The sequence below is a fragment of the Falco peregrinus genome, chromosome 5, assembly GCF_023634155.1.
Source record: "Falco peregrinus isolate bFalPer1 chromosome 5, bFalPer1.pri, whole genome shotgun sequence".
In the NCBI taxonomy this organism is placed as follows: Eukaryota; Metazoa; Chordata; class Aves; order Falconiformes; family Falconidae; genus Falco; species Falco peregrinus.
The window spans coordinates 45102896-45126803 of record NC_073725.1 but is presented as its reverse complement, the minus strand read 5'-3'; the positions used below and the strand labels follow the sequence as shown (position 1 = coordinate 45126803).

General features: G+C 35.3%; 1 pseudogene; it reads left to right on the top strand.

Moving 5' to 3' along the window:
- LOC129784456 (uncharacterized) overlaps positions 1-23908 on the top strand; it is a 49407-nt pseudogene that overhangs the window by 2956 nt on the left and 22543 nt on the right.

The following is a 23908-nucleotide window of genomic DNA, read 5'->3' as shown; positions in this document are numbered from 1 at the left end:
CAGTTATGAGTCTAGCTAAGGAGATGTCACACATCAGATTAAGGAGATTAAACAGTGCAGTGCTTCTGCAAATCACATATAAAAGCAAAATTAGAAAGAGGATCCAAATCAGATTATCTACTTTTGTACAATTATATGTGTATTTTAAGCAGCACCTCACTGAAATTTGATGTTTAAACTTGGGAGGGAGTGTGCAGTACATAAAGAGGCACAGTACTGTCTGTTTAACATAAATGCCTTATCAATTACTGATGGAAGACGGGTGCCTCTAGAGACCTGCAGAGGGAAATATGTTCTGTCAAAATGCGTTTCTATCTGTCCCTTTACTATGTAAGAAATTACAAAGGAAGGTGCTTTAGAATATAAAATAATTATGTGCACAAAAAGGTGAATTTCCTAGAAAAAAAAAACTTTCCTTTTTAGTCCTTAGATGGTATATATAGAACTACAAATAAATGCGTTTGGTACTATTTTTGGAAGCAATATCTCATTGTACTTCACACCACTGAAAGACTTCAGAGTATTTTGCTCATCTGAGCCACTGGCAAGCAGAATGCATTTCCTTTAACAATTCCTCTCTCAGTTCTTGCTAAAATAGAGACATTTTTATGCTTTTTACCATATAATACTTTACAGACTGTTGAATTAGGATTTATAAACAAGTTTTCTGGGCTTACATTTTGATACCTGTGTTGATACACGTGTATGGGTCTCCTTTGCAGAATCGGACTAGTTCCTGTCTGGCAGATACTTTAATGTTCCTAAATTAGTTATTTTTTGAGAAAGCTAAATATCTTTCCTACATAAATATTCTCTGTCCATCAAATACTGAATCAAAATGTCTTTAAAAATTGCAGTACCGAAGGTTTGGAGGGGGAGTTTTTAGTTAACAGATGCTTTCCTTGCCTGGGACAAGTAAAACGCTTAATATTGTATATCCAGATCTTCCATTTCATGAGTTGCAGTTGTCTTAATGTCAGTTTTAAATTTATATATCCACAGGAGTGATACAATGGAGTCGTGCTTACAACAAACATTACAAGGATATCATTGATACTTCTGACATGGCAATATATGTTTATTTTGGCACATTTTTATAATTTTGTTCTGCAGATGTAATTACCATTTTCTTCATATAATTACTTGTAAATTTCATCAGAGAACATTATGGTGCAATATTTCATGTTTTCGTCATAGAAGGCTCTCCTTATTTAATAGTCTAACTTGTTATTTGGGGTGAGAATCAGCTCACAGATTAAGAAACCTACATTGTAGGTGTCTCATGGGGGTATCTTTGTCTGAGCAGGTCATCTAAACTTCCCATATAGTTAGTGCAGATCTGTCTGTGTTGTCATTTGAAATATCTAAAAATATGCTACTTGCCCTGTCTCTGGTTTCAGAGAGGGACAGGTTTCCTTTAGCCCTGGGTCACATATGCCAGTCCTGCATAAGATGTCTTTCATACCACATTTCTTGTGGCACTAAATAAACAGTAAATAAACACTACTCATGTGTGCATGAGCAACTGAGTCAAGTTCTATTGACTTCATTGCTTGTAACAGAACTTATCTAGTTCTTATGTAGACACCTAAATTTAGGTGTTTTACTCTGCAGATGGAAATTCCTGCTGACATCTTAAGATGTCCAAAGTATGGATGTGAAACTGTGAGTTCTGACAGTTTCATGACCCGTGACCAAGAGGCTGTTGTAAGACCAAAGAGGATACCATAGGGCATAGAAATGCATTAGATGCTTGTGTTTAGATGAATGAATCTAGCTATCAGCATCTTGAACAAAGTAGTGGAATCGTCTGAAGTCCACTAAAAATAGTGAAAAAGTCTAAAAAGAAAAAGCTTTTATTTTTACTAGCTTACTTTGTGTATGAAAATAAGTAATACTAAGATTTCAATTTTTAGCTCATTCACTCCCTCCAGCAAGATTTGTTCATCTACGAAAGCATCATTCAAGCACCATATGAAGAAAAAATTGAAGAGCAGGCTTCAAATCTTTGTAAACATGTAAATGATCGACTGACAGACATTGAGTTTTTACACAAGTAGGTAAACAGAAAAATTGTTATTCACTTACATGTTAATCTTCACTAGATTCCAGTTCTCGTTCACATACCCTCTTTCTGCAGAGTAATACAGTATTTTACTTAATGAAAAGTAATCCACAAAAGTATTGAAAGTAAGAACGTTTTTTAAAGTGCTAATATAGATTTAAAAGCGCATATCCAAGGTGTGTTTGCAAACTTGCAATTAACAGAACATGGATTACATTGTACTTGGCATATTAACAACCATATCTAGGAAAACTTGAATTGACATGTGGTTATTTCTAGTAAAATACTTTATGACAATATTTTAATAAGCAAGAAACATAGCACACTTCTGGTGTGTATAAATTATTTACAGTTCTTTTCCCATGTGTTTCTTTGCAAATATAGAGCCAGTGATCTTTAGGCAGTAACTCACAGCCCATGCCAGCATTAACATTCCTAGGCAATCATGTTACAACTAGTGAGCACTCACTACAAGGGAGAAATATGTATAAAGCCTCAGTCGTTTTCAAGCTTCTGATATGAACATTAAAAAAACATAATAAAAAAGTCAATGCAGAAAAAAAAAAGATAGAAAAATAACATGAGCTTATAATTGGTTTTAAGTCCAAGAGCTTGGATAGCATTTAATTTTCTTAAATGAAAAAGAATTATATAAGAGATGTTTGGTTTGATTTGGTTTTGTAATTGCTCCTGTCCTTTTATTGCACATGAAAGTTGTCAGCAACGTGTTAAAAGTTCCATTGCAGAAAGAGGTCCAAAATCAACAGAGCTACAAGTAACAGTTGTGATGCATGGGCTGTTTGCAGAGCATTGAGGTGGGTTTTAATCATTAATGTGGTAGTAGACTGCTGGTCTGCGTATTAACATGTTATAAACTAATTACAGAGAATAGCTTTGTATTTGAATTTTTCATGAAGACGAAGCATTTAAACTATATTGAATAGAAACAAAATAATTAACACAAAAATATAATTGTTTTTAAGGTATTGTTTCCCCCCTTATGCAGTTTAACATACTTGAGTATAGTTTTAGATTAGTGACATCATAGTTACTACAATATGAATGAGGTATGTTAGTAGATACCAGTGGGATGAAGCAAAAATCACAGTTTTTAATTTCCTGACAAGTGAAAAACATTTGACCACAAAATACTCAAGCAGCATAGGATTAGACCCAAATAAGCAGTCAGTGCTTACTTTTCTGTCTTACTGAGGGTAGTCAAATCAAATGAAGGGATGAACTTTTTTTAATTTGCAGCAAAAGAAGGGAACTTGCTTTAATGGACAGTCTGTGATTGGGTCTGTTAGGAGGCAGAAACATAGTAGTCACATAAAATGCTGTTTAGTTCAATTAAAAATTAAAATGTCTTGATAAGTTCAGTAATTGAACTCAGGTTACCAAATACAGAATGATGATCAATGGTGGGCACTCCAGGTGGCTTTCTGCTGCCCCCTAGGGACTGTGCTACAAATGTTCCTAATTAACAGATTTCGGGATGTAATTGGAACAGTAAAAATAATCCGAATTAGAAAGCATGGAACTTAAATTTCATCTTTCTTCCCCCACATTCAAATGGAGCATGCAATTTTGTACTTCCTGGCAAAACAAATTCAGTATTAAAAAGAATAATAAAAAGCTTCACTTACTTTGTGGAGAATGTGATGGGTAAAAATATTTAGTTATAATTATTCTACTGTTGTTTATACATAGCACAGTCAAGTGGAGATATATAGTGGGAAGTGTGTACAGTGTATTAACATCATCTGATGTATAATACAGTATATAAAAAATCATAGAGAACCCTGGAAGGAGAAAAGAATGCGTTTCCACAGAATGAATGATCTCCTAGACATGTGAAGGGACAGGAGAACAGGTGCACTTGTGAATGAGTTCAAACCAGCATTAATCATGTGGATGTTTCAGAGAATAGGATAGAGAAATGTGAAGCAAAGGAGAAAAGTTCACAGAAAAGATGTGAGGAACTGTGAGGCTGAGGAATTTTAAAAAGATGTGAGAGGAAATCAGAATGCTGAAAACACTGAGCAAGTAACAGAAGATGATACGCATTTCAAGAATGCTGCATAGCTTAAAGTGGGCAATTAGAAGGCAAAAGCTAGGTTTAGCACTGAAGGAAAGGGTAGCCTCTGTAAAGAAAGTAGCTACAAGATTTATTAAGACTTTACAGAGAGTGAAAAAAGTTAGTTCTATACATTTGTTCTTCTTTATTCCTGAATAATGTATGTAGCACCATCACTTGAAGAAAGAAATTGTGCTCCAAACCCAAGTGTAAAACAGGGATTTTCCCATGAGAATTATGGAATCTTCCTAGCAATTACTTTAATGGTTTAAACAGAGTTGATTTTAAAAGCACTGTAGATTATATAGACTCTTTGAAGAAGAACTGTGTTCCCTTTTAAAATTAGATACTGAAACACTCCTTTTTGGGAGCTAGTCACTTCTGAGAAAAATTAAGAGAGTGGCGTTTATCTCCTGTAGCATTTAATCACTGCTGTACACATGTTTATGATGCAGCTGTGCTGACCTTGCTTTCTTGATAGTCAAGGCAGAGAAATGGGTATTTTTTAGAACACAGTTCATCAGATCTATTTTAGATACCTACTTAAGGGTGAATTGAGTTGTCCTCTGGACTCATCTGAATGTACCAAATCTCTACAGACTATTAAAAAAGCAAAGTGTTACTAGCTAAAACGTGAATGTCTACATGTGGTCAAGCACTTCTGCACAGACCATCTAGAATAATGCAAACTTAATTTTGTGTGTGGTAAGTTTTCTTTCCCAAATCCAGCTCATGTAATTACTCCATGGTAAAAAATGCCTATGAATTCCATGGAGCATATGGTAGCAGTGTTCTCACCAGGGGTTTGTAGGAGTCAGGTTCCCTTTGCTTTGCTTTGTCATTGGAAGATCTTGCATTACTTTTGGATTCTTCTGGTCCAGATTCAGCAACCAGGTTGAAATTGGCCCCATCCCAGGCCTGTGTATAGCTCTGGTAAAGTAGGTGGGGTGCTCTGGGAAAGGAGAACTGAGTTTGACTCCACTGTGCCTGAGGAATAATTGAACCCTACTTCTTTCACTTCGTCAGCAAGTGCTACAAATGTTAATGTATTATACAACAGAGAGTATTTCCTGCTAATACTAATATTTTAAAGAAGTTAACCAATATTTAATCATCTAACCTTGGAAATTTGAACTAGGTATCTAGGTGCTCCTGAAGGAAGAGCTCAAACACACTTTTGAGCTTAGTGTTTCCTACTGGCCAGCTGTTGGCAGTCCGCCACCTTTGAGAGACATTTCTGTATACTGGGAGACTGCACATACTTTTCTTTGAAAGTCTTATTTTTATTTTTTTACTACATGACAAGTAAATCATCGTTGTAGGTGCTCTTCTTTTATCTTTTAATGCGATTAAACACTTTGCTTGTGCGATCAAGAAGGTGCACAAATAAATACCAGTAAGGCAGTTAATGTTTTAATAGTTTGTTTATTCTCCACTTATGCTGTATTTTCTCCTTATTTTATATCTTACATTTTTAAATACTTTCTTCGAAAGTTTTGAAATACATAGGATATGGAAATTTTTTCCACATTTCCTTTTTCTTTGTTGTGTGTTTGAATTCTCTAGTGTTATAGATTATGTATGAGATAGAATACACCTTTTGTTTAAGCATTTGAAATGTCAGATACAGTAAAATTCTATTTTTGATACTGGAACAGAACTTTTTAATGTAAAATATGCATTATGATGTGTCCAAATTACAAAAAAATATTCTGTAGCTTTCAAAAAGGGTTATGGAGTTTATGCAAGAGTCTCACTGAAGAATCTTTTCTTGTAATAGAAGTATTACAACATAAATGGAGAAGACACAACATGTTTACCAGAAAAACTTCTGAAGCTTTTACGTAACTAGCTGCATGAGGCAGAGTCCAAAGTTGAAGATCTGGAGAAAAAATTGCAGGAAGACAGAAAAAAAAAAGGACTAAAATGGTATGTTTTTGTAAAAGATCATAAACTCATTACTCAAATGTGGAAAGCTTTAAACATATTTAATGTAGTGTATTTCTAGTGCATTTATTTTGATAGGAAGCATTAGGTTGGGAAGGTACTGGAATGCAATTTGGGATTATCCTTTGCTATTTTAAGTATTTTGACTGGAATAATTTATAGTACTCTATTAATGTCACACAAATTTATACCAGTGATAATCTGGCCAAGAGCTGGCGAGTTGGCAGTTGTACTACCTTTTTTGATCTTTCTTTTTCAGTAAAATTAAAATATTTTATAAAATATTTTTGTAAAAACTTAACAGAAACATCCCAAAAAATAAACTCAAAAAGTTTTCTAAAACTTTTATAAAATATTACTCTCAATACTATTCTCATTCCATGTATTAACATCTTAGTTTCAGGAAGGTCCACCTCGTTTCTACTGCTACTTAGAAAAGTACGTACATTGCATCTTCTCATGCTTCTCTTCATTCCTACTCTCTCTAAATTACTCCTAAAATAAATATTTTCTTTTTTTCCTCAGAATTGTGGTGTTAATCATTTAAATCAGCATTTTGAGTATGCACTGAAGATTATCTTAACTTAAAATATAAAAATTAAATACAAAATCCCTCTTTCTTTTTATTTTTCTTAACTCCTGCAATAGAAGTTCATGGAATATGACAGGTACTTGGGTACAGCCATTAATAGACACAAGAAGCCCTTTTCAGTTATGAATCTTTTTCCTCACCCAAATAGAGTAGTTATAATGGCTAAGAACTCTCCTACTTATTCAGTCTGTAGTCTTCAAATGGGAAACATAATTCAGTCGCATATGTCCATATATCATCTTTGTATCTCTTCTGAAATATAAACATATCCTTCTTCTACCCAAATTAACTGTATTCGTCAGCAGTTCACTGAAGCGTAAGAAATCTGTAATGCTTTTTCAAACTTCACATATGCTTTAGGCTGATAAAAAGCAGTCGCAGGCTCTAAAGAGGTTCTAGCCAAGCCTGATACTGGATTGCTTTTTCATCTCTGCTCTCTACGCATCATTGAGATGTGTAGTACTAATGACATCTGAAAATGCCATCTAACTATGCTAGCATTAGATGTACCCTCAGACAAAACTAGCTGTTTCTCCCCAGTTGGAACTCACAGCTATGCAACCTGCTCCAGAACTGCATCGTTAAGCCAGGTCAGTCATTCCTACGTAGGAAGGAAGTGATAGTAATTCCATCTTGCAACAGCCTGTTAGCTACAACAGTCAACAGTGATATGGCTTATTTCTTTTTTGCTTCGTTTGGGTAAGTCCCAGGGAGGCTGTTTTACTTTATGAAAATATGTATATTTAAATGTTCTCTGTAATGGGGGCTTGAGTCCAGGCTCCCATGTGAATATACTAAGGTTGTAATTGTATTCTTTATCACTCAGATTTCTTCCCCAAAAGAGGAGGCGGCTATATGTGAACAAGGGTTGTCATTATCATAATAGGCTGTGGAATTCTAAGGGTACAGAATCACCTCCTCACTATCTTTTAAAGTTCTGAGTTGGTGGGATTACTTTCAGAACACCTAGCTGGATCAGAAAGCAGCTTGTGAAGAAACATTTGTAACTTCCACTGAAAATTAGATGTTAAACATTTTGTTGCTATTAGGGTTCAAAATAGTTTGGCAGCAGTACTTAAACTGTCTTGCAGCTTTTAGGGGTACAAGTTGAAGTGGCTGTAGATTTTAGTGCTGTAATGCAGAATTCTTTAGTGCATCATCAGGGATTTTGATACATATTTTGGACTCTGCCTCTTGACCAAATGGCATGTGTATACCCACTGTAGCGGCTTTGAAACCCACTGTAAAGACACCCAAACTATCACCTGGTGGTCACTCTGGAGCCAGATACAGTATACTGATATATATGCATGCATTGTATCTAAAAAATTGAGTTCTGCCTTGAAAAAAAAAATCATACTTGTAGATTCTCATTAATAACATAAACTGAGAAGCTAAATAGTATTCCAGCTTTTTATGTTACAAGCAAATGACACTAGTTTGAAATGACAGAGAATGTTGAGAAAAACAAAATGTTAACCGACTCTGTACTAATTATAGGATTTAAGTAAGAGGGAGGAGATATGGCCATAGGTGTTACCGAAATCTCGGAATGAAAAACTTATCGACACCAATGTGATGTAGATAAGCAGACACTTCTTTATTGACGGCCGGGTGCGTGAGCGAGTCCTCTCACGATCAACGCACACCAAGCTTAAAATCAGATACCATATATAAAACTTATTCATACATATTCATTAAGTATTCATGCATAATCACAATATTTCCCATGAATCATTAATATTCTCCTCCCATATCCAATTCTGCGCAGTAGAGCTTAGAAAGGTCTAGAAATGGGTCTGGGGTACGATTTGGGTAGGTGGTATATGAGTCGGTGGTCGCGATCTCCCCCTGCCGGAATTACCTTTTACTAAAGTTCACGGTTTCTTGGCAGGCAACTACAAGCTGTTCCAGTTGACTCTCCCCAGTTCCCATTAATCTCATATTCTGACATCTCAATACACTTTCTACATACAGAAGACTGGTCAGATACAAAGAAACCTTTCAAACCCTAAATTATTACCTAAGTTTCAACAATGATTCCAGCCCATTCTTCTGGCCTTGGTACAGGATGTACAGAGGGTCTCATAGCAGCTTTTACTGAGCAATTATAAGTTTCCTCAAAATATATTTTTATCCTTCTATATTTCTATTCTATAAAATAATTCTATAAAATCAAATAATCAATCAAATAAAGTCAATCAATCTTAACTTATTAACAAATTGATAGCATAGTCATATTCCCATCAAGAAATGTGTTGTAAGGGACATGCTGAAATATGGTAGACCTGTACCTGTAAAGTTGAAATCTTTGGCTAAAACAGCTTTAGAGAAAAGATGAAGTAGTTTAAAAAAATTAAAAATTATAGGAATGGTATTCAATATCAGAGAACAATTTGGTTTTGAAATTGTTGGTAAGTGTACATTAAGACTTTTGTTATCCTGAACTTGTGCTAGTGTAATTCACAGGTCAGGTTCTATTACAAGCAGCAAGCTGGAGAAGAGGATGAGTAACTCTTGAAGCACTTCTTCATGTCATGTGAAGAGACAGGTGGTAATGTTAGAATTTTTTTCTTCCTGAAATAGGTTTAGGAAATTAGAGTTTCTATCAAAACTTGTTAAATTAGCATAGCTAAATGCTGCTTTCAACCTTCTTATTTATTGCTGATAATAGTTTTCTAAGGAATTGATAGAAGAGAATAGAATAGAGTAGTTTTCAGTTGGAAGGGACCTACAGTGATCATCTAGTCCAACTGCCTGACCACTTCAGTGCTGACCAAAAGTTAAAGCATGTTATTAAGGGATTGTCCAAATGCCTCTTAGATGCTGTCAGGCTTGGAGCATCAACCTCCTCTCTAGAAAGCTTGTCCCAGTGTTTAACCACCCTATCAGTAAAGAAATGCTTCCTAACGTCCAGTCTGAACCTCCCCTGGTGCAGCTTTGAACTGTTCCCATGCATCCTATCGCAGGATGCCAAGGAGAAGAGCTCAGTACCTCCCTCTCCACCTCCCCTCCACAGGAAGCTGTAGAGAGCAATGAGGTCTCCCCTCAGCCTCCTTTTCTCCAAGCTAGGCAAACCACAGTCCTTAACCATTCCTCACAGGATATTCCTTCCAGCCCTTCCACCAGCTTTATTGCCTTCCTCTGGATGCGTTCGAGTCTTAAACTGTGGGCCCCAAAACAGCACACAGTACTCAAGGTGAGCCCAAGGTTAAAGATAAGTTAGTGGCTTGTGCCGTAAGTATATGAACACATTTGTGTGTGCTGCTGGTTTTTTATACACATACATGCAATATTTCAAAAGCTTGATTTACATTGGTGAGGAAAACTGATCAAGGCTTACAATCTGAACACAATAATACAAACAAAAATGCTGAAATCTCTAAGAAAACAGTATTATGTGATCAAAAAGCCATAGTCTCATAATGAAGAAGGACAACAGCTTTTATTAAAGTTCTGGTTTAGTTCCATGGCAGGATGACATTAGCAAATGACAAAAATTAAAGCAACATACAACAAATGTGGAAAAAATATAGCTATTAATATAATTAGAAGAGTTTGAAGGGTATAAAATAGACAGTGTATCAAGGCAGGAACTATAAATGGCACCATTAGAAACAAAATAATCTTATTGTATTGGGAGCAGAGGAAGCGGCTGCAATTGTATGAGCTTACTCTTAGGTAAAAATTGTAGAATCGTTAATGATGTGAGAATCTTGGGGGGAATTTAAAAAAGAATGTCCTGTATATAGGAGGAGGTAAAACAAGGTGCTTGTATCCCAGGTTAATAAATACTTTCTGATTTATTAACCTCCAGAAAAGATTTTACAAGTTTACAGAGTACATATTTTTAGATGAGGAAACCAAGATAGCTTAGATCCCGGGATACCCCAGAGGCTGCTGCCCTGTTTGTGTTAGATATGTTAACATAATGGAAAACTTAATATGGGTTTTCCTAATGGCACTAAAAGTTTTATACAGAATAGATCTTTTCCAACAAAGCTGATTTCATTATTTCAGTAGAATACTAGTTGAACGGTACCTGTGAAGACAAGACTTTTGCAAGGTGTTTGATTTAGTAGCACTGTTTAAAATGCAGTATTTATTTTGCTATGGTAAGATATGTCATGCCTTAAAATTAGCATTGTGATCTTCCACTAAAGGGGTTGGAAGCTCCTAAAAGTCTGTAGTTGTAGACCTTGGGTAGAGGTAGGCTTTTTGCCTACAGGGCAAAACCAGGAGGCACAGCAGTGAAGTGTTCACTTCGTTCAAGAACTTCAGTCAAAGTTACATTATGTAGACTATGGAGCTTGTAGGATAAATATCTGCTATTGCCATTTGTCCTTTTAACTCCGGTAAGATGGGATGCTGTCCAGGTCTTGCACTTTGTATAATTTATGAACCAGATAAAGACATTTTCTTTGGACAAAGCTCCTGTTCAACAATGAAAGATTTAAAAAAATACCTGTAACTGAGAAATCAACATTGTTTAGGTCTTGTTTGGTTCTTTGTTTAGTAAAGTTCTGTAATAATTAATAAAGGTTCCACATTATTCACCAGTGACCTGGAATTAATGTAAGATACTGCTGATTAAACTTGTAGGCAATACAGAGTGATAGGTAAGTAATGAAGTACATGGCAGTTGTCACAACCTGTCATGCACTGGGTCTATTGAAAGAAATTCTTAGTTATACCGCTAGAAGCAAGGAATGCAGCTCATACCTAGAATGGGAAGCTAGCTTCAGTGTCTAGGAAAAAAAAAAAGGAGTGGGGATGGGGGTGGGTAGAGTGTTGGAGTACACTGGCAACTGAACACAGACTCATAGTTTGCAACAGTTTTTTAAAGGGTTGATGGAATCCTTCAATTATTAGACTTAACCTCTGGAATCTTGTGAGTACTAGTGCTAGCCTGCACAGTTAGGGAAGTGAACAAGAAAGTGTCCAAACATTTTTAAGAGGCAATACTCTAAATTGAAAAACACACTTAAATCTGTTTACCAAATAGTTTGAGATAACTTGATTACAGAAACTGGATACCTTGCCAAGGAGAGGGCTTAGGGTTATTTGCCTAGGGTTTGGGATCTATACAGCATTCTTTTAAGAAGTACTGTACACGAAAACTTTAGCATCTCTCCAGGTCACAAGAAGCATTTCAACAACAATTCACAAGACTCCTCTAATTCATCTTTGCCCCATACATGTTTGTGAATGGATGAAAAAGGGGAAAGTAGAGAAGGTTGGTTGCAATAAAAAATTAGTGTTAAACTGGCTGCTAACCCTTCATCCTCACACTGCACTTCAAGGACTACTTCAGTATCTATGCAATCTTTAGCTGATCCATACAGTAAAAGTTTGTCATGATCAGCTGCTTCTCCCAGAATTCTGCCTTTATACAAAACAGAAACAAACATTCGCTGTTTTCTGCTGGCACAGAATTTGCAATTAAATGCCTATTTTTCCTCCAAAAGCTATGCTGTCTTTAATCTTTTTTCTGGCTCTGACATGCCTTGAAAGGTAAATGGAGCTATTTGGGCCAGTAGCAACTTGCCAGTCCCTGCCTGGCTGGTGTCTACATTTTGTTACATTTGAAAGACCTCCATAGATGACAAAATCAAATACAGCAGCTACAGTATCAAACCACTATGAGAATGATTGGTGATTAGAACATATTGTCAAAGGATTGATGGCATCTTGATCTCCTGAAATCTTCAGGCCTGGAAACCCTATATGCATTAGCTGAATTGAAGATTACGGGTGTAGTAACAGTGGTTGACTGAGAAGTAAATACTTGTATTCAACCAGTGGCCATACTAGAGGTTCCCATGTTCAGCCTTAAACTGCATTTCTTTGAAATGTACAGATACAAACTGTGGAAGAATGAAAATTACAAACAAACAAATGTAACATTATGGATAATAACAATAAATACAAATATCAAAATTATAATTTCCCTTTCAGCTAAAAACTCGTATTTGTAAATGAGCTGTTTTTATGACAGCTTGTACAATTGCACCCTCTTGTGGTGCACATAATGGGGACTGTAAATACCTAAAGTACAGCTTAGAAATTGAAAGGTGCATAGTAATTTGGGGGACAGATTTTTGAGTGGATTTGTTTTCAAGGCAAATTGCCAATAAATCAACAACAGTAACTTCAGTTTATAATTATAACTAGAACATGCTCAGATATTTTCTTCTTTCATGTCATAGGAGAGCATCAGTAATAGGCATCATATTTCTTTGCAGTAAGAGTGCAAAATCATAGCTGTTATTCAAAAGGCCAATTGATTATTTTGAGTGTATATTAAATACTGCAGGGTACCAAACAGAAATGCATGCTTCTCATCTGCATAATAAATAGCTATATTCTCTCACCTTTACCTATTTGGCTAGAATACTATGAGTATAGCTGGATGAATCTAGTTGAAGTTTGCTATATTCCAAAATTATGTATGTATATCTGTCTAGTATTATTAGAAAAGTAATTGTAAGTCTACAATACATAACCTTAGCAAATACATAATAGAATTTATTAAAACTAAAATGTGCATATTTTTTACTTAAAGTAATAAAACTGTTAGAATGAAGGCAATAAAACAGAAGAGGTGAGAAATATTGAAGCCTCCTATATAAGCCGTGTTATTATCGCCTTCCAACCTCTAACCCTTTTTTCTTACAGCTTAAAAGTTCCCTAGTTTAAGCAAGCCAAACGCTGCCGCTGTGGGCAGATGGTAGAGAGAACACTGCTACAAAACCTGCCACTCAAAGTGTAACAGATGACTGTAGCTACAGAAAATTGTCCCTTTGTTCATTTTGCTAATGAGTGTCCTCATTGCAGCAGGAGACTGAATAGTTAATTACTTGCAGTTCCTGGTTTGGACAGATGGTGGAGCTAGAGCTAAAGGTTAGCTAAGTAATGTGCAAAGCACAAGTTTGTGGAAAAAAATGTCTTTTGTGGTTTTTTATATCCTTTCCTTAGCACACTAAAAAGGTTATGATGACACTTGTTTTTGAGATACCATTTAAAACTTAGCCACAGGATTAATTAAACTATTTTTATTTTATGTAAAAGTTCTTCTTTGTGCATCAGCTGTTGATGCTCAAATGCAGCCAGAGCAAAGGAACAAATACTTAAGCCTATTAAGAGCTGAAACAGTTACTTAAAAGGTCTTTAGAAATTCTGAGTTTGTTTTGCAGTGGTTTAGAGTTGACCACTGCCAGAGCGGAGTGTTAGCTAATTACTTAAATATTGCATACACTGTTGTCTTAACACTACTTTTTCCCTAGAGTGTGCTCCTCTGTTCACAGGACTTGGTAACAAGTTTTCAGTAACAGCATGCACTCTAATAATTATCTCAGAATATTAATTTTAAATCTGTTACTGCATAAAGAATGTTTAAAATGAAATACTATTGAAGGATGTTATTAAAATTTATTAAAAATTTCCATTATTAAAAGTAACATTTTTGTTAATCATACTTGCTCTTTATGTAAACTGCTACTGTTTCTCCAGTAAAGGAAGAGGAACCACAAACTAATATGATTACTTTCCAGAGCACTTGGGATTTTATTTACATGATTTCTTATCAAATCAGTGAAAACGTTGTGGCCAAAATTTTATGCACATTGATAACTTGTTCTGGTAAATTGAAGATCACAAACGTCTTTTTTGAGGAAAGCAAATAGTTATGGACTAAATTTTACCCATCATTACATTATACTTTAAGTTTACATGCCATTTGAAAACCATGGAATTTTATTTTTGAAGCTCTTGAACGTTTTTATTTTGAAGCATTTTTTTAAAAAAAGTTCATGTTTTTTCTAAGCAAAGCAAATAATATCCTAAATTTTCTTTAGTAAGCAAAGAAACTGCTGTCTGAATCTTCTCTTTTGTGTTAATATTTTAAATGGTTTGGGGAGTTACTTAATATTCTGGTATTACTATAAAGATCTGTGCCAGCTCTGAAAGCTTTTCTATAATTTTAAAAGAAATATGTGGCAGTAAAATCTAGACAGCCATAAGACAATATATTCAAATGTTTTCAATAGCTTTGAAACCAACAAGAAAAAAAGAGTAGCTGTCCCAATAAGCTTCAGTTGCATAAGAAGTCTTTTCCATAATGGACGTGGCAAGATTTAAACAAAGGACACGCATAATAAAAATGTAAATGAGTTTGCTTTACTAAAACTATAACTTTAAAGTCTTTTGTTGCATGTTATCCTGAAACCTTCTTACAAGGTAATCACTGTTTGCATAGAGATTTAAACCGTAGTCTTCAATAGCATTAAACCCCTGCACGGTCTATGTGTGACAGGCATGCAAAGCCATGTTAATGTTCAGAATATGAATTGCCTCTGGGTGGCTCCGACACCAAGTAGAAAACCAACTGTGTTGATATCAGAAGGCCTGATGGACTCCATGCGGCTCCCAGCCTGAAAACTTCACCGCTTTGACATGTGATGTGCTCCTCATGACACTGGCAGCACTGTCACTGAGAAATGGCACAAAGGCAACAAGCCCCCCTCCTTAGCCATGCACTTTGCAACCCCCTGGTGTTGCCTGTCCACAGTCTCTCCTGCCTGCCTAGTTACGGACAGCACTTCATAAACACGGGGGGAAGTGTGGGTGGATAGGCCCCAGCTGCCTTCCTGGACACAGCCTCCATAATAAATTGACCTGAATGATGAGGGCACACAAACAGTATGATATGCATTATTCCTGTCAATAAAATGTCCCCATGTGTTATGGTCTTTGTATATAATGTACTGCAGCCTTTCTTCTAGCAGGGACCTATTTAGAGTCTCGACTTTTTTCTATTCATATTATGACTCTGTAATAGAATTCAGAAATTATATGATACTGTGTTGTATAATATTATACCAGTGCAGCATATTTAAATCCCCGATTCCTTACTTATAAATTCAAGGCATAGCAATCTTTCAGGTTGTCTTTGAAGATGATGACCATGAAAAAAAAAAATGTTTGAAAAAGAGAATGAGGATTTCAGAGAAGAGGTTTTTAAACTGCACAATGAGATTTCGCGTCTCGAAAATGCTCTGAAACACTCTGAAAAAAGAAACTATTTATTAGGTAAAGCTTTAAACTGATGTTAGATCAAGATGATTCGTTTAAATGTGGCATGGAAGAAATGTCACTTGGAATTGTTAACACGCTTCAGAAGGATGGTGACTTATTTCTGGACTGTTGTATTTTTCTGGTATTGAATGCTAATTTTGTATGTATTTGTAGAGAAATGAATACATATTTATTATAATTTTAATGCATATATTTACATAATTTTAAATTATGACAAAGGAATATTTGCTGTGGCTTTTGAGACTTCTAATATTGCCTAACAATGTGGCTAGGGTTCATATTTTGTGACAGATACATACTGTAAAGTTACTGAAATAGAAAAGTGTCATATGTAGATGGCTGTATTTTTAAATTATGATCTACTATTTTATCTTAAAGGAACCGTATTAAAACCTACTCTCTCTCTCTAGTAGTTTTTGAGCTTCTGCAAAATATCTGAATGTGCATTTCTTCCTGTAGTTAGTTTTGTGTTTCTGTGGAAGTTTCTAATGGGATCAGTTTCTCTCAAATAAGCCATCGCTAGTTTTAATACCTTTGCTTTATTACAGTTCTTAAAAGGAGAGAGGGGTTGTGTTAAGTACAATGTACAGTCTTTACCTGCAGCTTACTTCTCATATATTGCCAGAGTGAAATATTTAATGGAGGACTAGCAACTATGGCAATACAGTAGAATTTGGCTATTGAGCCTTGTTGTGTCCATATAGATTAGACCCAGTATCACCTTTAACAGTGGCGAGATGAATTTGACACAGACAGTATTCCTGATTCCTGTTTATCATCTGATTCAATGGTGTTTCTTATCTTTGGTAGTTTTGTATGAGCAATAAAGAACCACCTGCTAAAACACTTTGTATTGGCTGTGACTAACAGCAAGGATGTCCAGAATTAGTATTAATGAAAAGCTGTGGGCACTCGGTCACACTTGGCTCTTGAACTTACTTCTTCATCTCTATCTGACCAGCCGGCTTGAACAGCAGGAAGAAGGCTGTGAATGTCAAGGGCGGTGGTGAAGGTCACAGTTCTGCCAGGACTCTCATCCCTGGTGCATTCCGCTGGGTTTAGAGACTGAGCTGAAGCAAACATTTTGAATACATTCATGTAGGCACATAATTTCATGGGTTTTCTCTTTCCCCTCTTGTTTTTAGATAAGCAAGTTCAAAGAATGCAATCAAAAATGGACACAGATGAGCAACTGTTCAAAAGGTACGGTAATTTTTACTTTCGTAAACTACAAGCTGGGCAGAACAGTAATGATGGAAGTGTATAGTCCAAATAATGTTAGAAAACTTACTTTAACTTGAATTATGTTACATTTTGGTTTATGGTAGTATAACTCACTGTAGAGTAACAATGGATTGGTATTCCTTTAATGAATATAGTGATTTTGATTTTCTCATCCTGTCATATTTCATAATGTTGTTAAAACACAGTGAAAATTCTGAACCTTGGTAAACTACAGTAAAATGATTGAATACTTTAATAAAAAAAGTAACACATTCATTAAGCTTCTGAAGGCAGGGAAAGATTTGTATAGGTGAATAGCTAATAACTTCAGAAAATAAAATGGTTATTTTTTGTAACCTGTGACTTATTAAACATTCCACTATTCCTGGGTAGAGCTGTTAGTGTATGTGAATTATTATTTATATGCTATCCAAGCAAAACAATAGCTGAACAAGATATAAAAGTCAACTTCTTAAAAAAACTCTTCAACACCAATGTTTGTTAACTAATATATTATCTCAATAAAAGGTTGACAGCCCTCAGTGTTTTCCCAGGGTAACATCTAGGTGTCTTTCCAGTGGGCTTCCTATCTTGTGATAGTTCTCAAGTGACTTTTTTCTACAGCGTATAGTTCTCATTCTGAAAATTAAGAAATAGACACAGAACTTCCTATAACAAGCATTCCTTCTGTGACCTATTTCCAAAATGTTTTGTAGGTAACTCCCTTATTTGTGGAGAAATATAAGGGAAGTGATAGTGATGCTTCTATAAGCTATTCCATAATTACTAAATTCTCATGCAAATTCATATTTTAAAAAAGTATATATATTTTTTGTGGGATCTGAGGCACTGGATTTCTCAAATCATCCCTTTCATTGCGTTTCCGTGTGACCTTACATGAATCTCTCTTCTATGACCAAGTTTCCCACTCTGAAAATCGTGATACCTACTTATCTTTACAGTAGCATTGAAAGGGTAGGTTCGTTAGGATTCAGTACATGAAATCCAAAAGCAGAAGTGGAATATTAATTGGCCTGTCTAATGCAGTAGTCTATCAAAGAAGGTATGTGTCTTCTGTTAGTTTTTCTCTTTTTCTATCTAGGTTTGGCAATGCTCAGGAATCCCACTTAAGTTTGAAGTCTCATTATGCTGGAAAGAAAGGGCCAGTCATCTGTTCCTGTACTGAACGTTTCTTCTTAGTTCATTTGCAAAGTTGAAAGAGTATTTTTAATGGTACATTTTTTTGATCTTTTCACTCACAAGAAAATCTTCCTGAAACTTACTCTATATTTTCCTTTCCTTCCCTTCGTCTCGATATAATGGAGGACGTTGTCTTACATCTAGTATCTGCCCATAGGTACGACCTCAGTCAGTGGATTTGAGCATCAGCATAGGAACTCTTTTCTGTTTCTGTATGCCTCTCACGTGATTTGGAAGTGCTACATTTGTGTTAATTTGGATCATGCCCCTTCCTGCCAAACTGTCTCCAGTACAGCTACCTGTATAGGTAACCCTTCACAGTCACTGCAGTCTGTCAGGTGAGCTAAATTGTAGGACAGAAGTGCTGTGAGAAATCGTTGGAGCACTCCTCTTCTCATACTAATTCTGATAATGAGTCTAATTGTATTTCCATTCCTGAAAGAAAAACTACTATTCTAAAAAAATACATTTATTTTCTTCCTCCACCCCCCACCCCCTTCCATCCCATTGAAAGATGTTCTGTTCTTAAATTCTGTGGTTAAAAAGCTTTGATCTTTACAAAGAGGAGCTGGGCATGAAAGCACACACTGCTGTAGTGCCCAGCAGTTGGACATTTCACTCCAGAAGTGGAGTTCACAAAGTTGATGCAGACACCAGTACCTAACATACACTGAATAAAGAAAAGTTAACACTTAAAAATGGGATTCAAAGCGGCCACAGTCAGTAGTAAATGATGATGAAACATGTTGAAAGCACTGTCTCTTACATGGACTAACTAGAAATCAGATTGGTTTCTTGTAGGTGGTACTTGGAGTCTGGATCTTCCTCCTGTGCCCAGGCAGCCAAGCTGTGCACTACCTGTGTTCTCTCTAATTTCTCTCAAAGCATCATAAGGGATGACAAGGACTGAGTTTTTCATAAGGACTGGAACAATTTCCCAGGGTTCTGATCTCTGAACTTGAGGACCTTCAAACCTGTAGCTCCATATACCAATGATTTAATTGCTAGTTTACACTGTGTTCTGGTGGGAAAATACTCTCTTTAAAGCTGGATACAGGGAGAACAAGCATAGAAGAGCCATAATTTCTAGGCTGCATGTTAGGATGCTCAGCATAGAGGAAGGGACGTTTCTATAGTTTGTTCTCATTCTTCAAATTTTTGCTGAGTATTTTTGCTTGGATTTAGGGGTGGGTGGGGGAGGCATGTTTTGTATACTGTTTTCTTGAAATTCATGGTCTAATGTAAAATGCATAAATGAACTAGCAAGTCAGAACACAAGGTTGTCCCTTTCTCATGCAGTCACAGCTTTGGTATGTCATCAAGCTCATGCATGAGTATTCTGTATCTAGTCTCATGAATTTCATATTCTTTGTGTCCAATGGCACAGCTTGAACAGAACTGGTGGCTTATTCTCATCATAGAGGAGTAGTTAGGCTACTTTTCCATGACTTCGGATATTGTAATCAAGCCCCATAAAACTCCCAGCGGCATACAATGTCGGCTGCCCTGATTTGTGGCTGAGCATTCTAGCTTCTAGGTTATTATGCTGAAGGGAAGCATTTCTCCATTTTTATGAAAGAAAATTAATGTCAGTGTTGTACTCAACATTGTCTGGTTTAAAATATGTTCAAAATGCAAATTTGGTAAGTAACAAACTCTGCTCCTGGTGACACTGAGAAATATAGATGTTTAACTTTCAACTCCCTAGTGACAGTAGCTCTGACAGAAGTCCCAGACAGCTCAAACCCATTAGAATCAAGGAAGCTTTGCCATGCAATGTAACTGTTTAAGGGAGTTTGATTCTGGAACTTCTCAAGAATTCATAAAGAAATTCTGCTTAAATTGCTCTTTAGGCATGATCCTTTGTCCTTGGTGAGACTAGATGTGTAATTTGCCTGACAATATTTACCTCACAAGGATACATTAGAACTTGCTGCAGATAATATAGATGTCTGCACTTCTTTCTACAAATTTACAAGAGAACAGTGGCATTGCTTCTATGGTTCCGAACTGCAACTGCTGTTTGACTGTAACAACTTTCCACAAATATCCATTTTCCTGAGAGTTTAGGTCACTGAAGTTTCTGTTTCTAATGGAAGAAAAATGCCTGCCTCCTGTGACATCACACTCAACTTTGCTTGTCAAAAGAACTTTGCATGTGTGACTCTTGTGACGTTATTAAAAACCACAAGGAATTATCTAGCTCAAAGTGAAGATGTCTATCTGTTAGCAGTTATAATACAAAAATATGCATACATCTACATGTAGTCTGTTGATCAGGGAGACTGTCATTAGAAAGGATTTTTAGAGAATTATGCCTGTTTGTGATATGAAATCCAACATTAATTCTAACATGTTTATATTTGAGTTGATTGAAATGCAAGAACAAATGAAGGCAGAACTTGAAAATGAAAGACTATTAGATAAAAATCTGGTAAGATATTTATGCATACATTATTTTTTGCAAACCATCATTTACTGCAAATCTAATAAAATATGCAAAAAACTTTTAATAGCCCATAGATTGAGTAAACTTATTTTTTAAGTAGGGAAGTTGTTTTACATGTGAAAAAAGATAGTAAAAATACAGTACAGTTTAATTTTGTTCTTACTGTATTTTGAGAGGAACAGATGTAAACAATGCTACTAGAAATATTTTTTTAAGAAAACACTACTATTTTTTTTAGAAGGACTTGGAAAATATTTAATAAATGCAACATTATTTGAAAGGATTTGCTGCTGCTGTTTACAAATGTCATAGGCGATGATGCCGAGTTTTGTCTTAAAATATTTTTGTATTCTGCATTAGTCTCATAAGAACACTGCCTTTTATTTTCTTTTTACATGATCCAGGAACTTTCCAGACGGCTGGTCCTTTATTTTACCATTTGACTTTTTTTTTTTTTTTTCCTAGCCTGATTTCGTACTGGCTTTCACACTGATCACCACTAGTATGTCTTTGTTACAGTAAACTGACTGGGTTTATTATAATAAAAAATAAAACACAGCTTGACTTGCAATCTAAATGTGCTGGAAAAGAATATGATACTGTTTAGAAGAGAAAAGGTTGTGAATAGAAAATCAGTACCACTTCAGTTATTTAAACATTTGCTTTTCTGCAGCTTGTCAAACTTTGTGCCAAGTCATAGCTGCTTTACTTTGTTTTGTTAATCTCAGCACCATGTGCCTTGGGCCTTTTTAACAGGGGGCCAGTCCCGCAGTACTTACTCAGTTTTCAGTTTCAGTGAGTCTGGCTAAGTACTATAGGACTGCATTTTTTGAAAATTAGAGAAAAAACCAAAATATAATGTTGCAGAGTAGGTCTTTCAAATCAGTTTGTGAAGGTTAAAAAAAAAAAACAAACAAAAAACAAGTTGCCTATTAAATAAATTGTAAGAAGCACCTTCATAATGAAAATGGTTTATAATTCTCATCACATTTTAAGAAAATTTATGTAACCTGAATATGTAAGCAAGATTGTATTGGAACTAGGAAATTATAAATAAAAGATTTTAAAATTTGATGGTCTAAATTTAGGCCAGGGAATAGACTTTGCTCTTTCAAGAAAAATCTTTTGGGATAAGAATGTGCCAGCAGAGAATCCCAGCTAACATTAAAAATTACACAGTCTGATTTGTATATTTACCAAAGCTTTTGAAGGCATTATTGTGAGATGATATAACTGAAGCTTGATTCAGCTTTGTAGTCTGTTTCTGAACTGATATGTAACATGAAAACAGCTCAGATTGCCTTCTGGATCATAGCTGAGGCACCTAGAAAAATCATTTTAAGTCACAAATTGAGTTGTGATAGTTCTAAAAATCCCAGTGGGACATTTAACATCAAAGCTTAAGTAGTCAATTTTGATATATCCTTAATGTATATTAAAAATACATTAGACAGACATTACAAAAGACATTAGAGAGCTTTTATTATTTCAGGAGAAAAATAAGTTTTCAAAATAATTTTTTTAAAATAAATATTAATTATTGGACATGTTACTTCTTTTTATTATTATTCCAGAGTTAGTTCTGGTTTTTACCTAGAAATGCTTCATCTAAGTAGATCTTTGTGGATGAATTGGGAACCTTTCTTTGCACGGATGTAGTAATAGTCTGAGTTCAAAACAAATGAGTACATGGGAGTCCAATCTTTGCAAAGGCTGTTGAGTGAGATTTGGCCTCCCTCTTCCCTCTCCTCCTAATTCTAAAATCAAGCACACTGTTGTCAAACATCTAGAACATATTTGGGAGGTTGGTTCTAAGGTCTTTAAGTGCCCCGACACACAGAGAGCATGCATCACAACTAATTGTGAAATGTGATGAAGATACCTTGACTACTCTGCAATACCCAATATTAGTTAACATGCAACATTTTATGGCCTCATCTTTTCATTGCATATTTTCAAACAAATCACTATTAAGCACAAAGGAATGTAATGCACAGCAGTAATGCGTTTAATTCAGGTAAGTCAGAGTAGTAATGTGCACACTGCATGGGAAATAACATTGAAAATAGAATGCTTATCCTTGGGGAAACATCAAGGAAGGAGCAGATTCAGTGAGAACTTAAATGCTTTGCTCACCGAGACTTCTTGTTGGTACTCTGAGTGCATACAAATGTGGAAATGAAAGATGGACAAGCAAGAGAATAAAAACACTCTCAGAGTACATAGTGCTCAAGAGAAAGAGGAATGAACACCGAATGCAAAAAGTAACTTGTAAGTAAGGTTGAATCTGAAAATATAAATGTCATGACATATGATTGGAATTGAACATTTAAGCTCTCAAAAGATCTTTGAGTTTTAACAAGTTTTTTAAAGGATTTTGTGAAGATTATTACATACATGTAATATTTTCTGTTACCATACAATTTGCATATTTTGATTTATTTATTTTGACAATAAATAAAAATGTTAGTGATATAAAGTGACATTTCCTAGTGGTTTAAATCCTGGAAAATGTAACAATGTTAGATGAAAATAAACAATTACAAAGCAGAATCAAGTAGCAAAGTACTCAAAACTGAATCAATAGTGAAATCCTGGAACAAATCTTAGGGGAAAAAATTCATTACATTTTCCCCTTTTATCATCTTTAATGATTCTATCAACATTCAGTTTCATTTCATTGTCTGTAAACAATATTGTTGCTTTCCTGTCATTTGAGTAGTACAAATTTGTGAGCAATGCTGAGCAGTAACACAGAAATGACTGGCTTTGTTACAACTCTGTGCAAGCCAAGGAGCTGCTGTCACTTTCTATTGTTTTTGACAGTCCCAGCTTATATTCAACAGAGGTTTTGAAGAAAAAGTGTAAGTATTTCTCTTTCTAGTTACTATGTCCCCAGATGGTGAACTGTTTTTCACTGTCACAGATCAAAGTGCTAATACAATTAGCTTTAAATCTGGAAAAAGTCATGTGCCTTTTGAATATACCATCCACAGATGAATTCTTCATTTCTCATTTTGATACAATTTTTCAATAAACTATAATGTTCATTAATATTAGACTTTTTCCAAAAGTTTATGCCTATAGTTTTGTTCGTATCTCTTGGTGGTTCCTTTTAGCAGCAGCAGAAGAGAGAAGAAACCAAGACGAAAGTGCAAAGTGTCCTAGGTGTGGCACAGAAAAAAACATGCAATTAACTTTATTTTCCAAGTAAAATATAGATTTTATTAGCTAGTATTGGAAAGTGCTCTGCTTGTG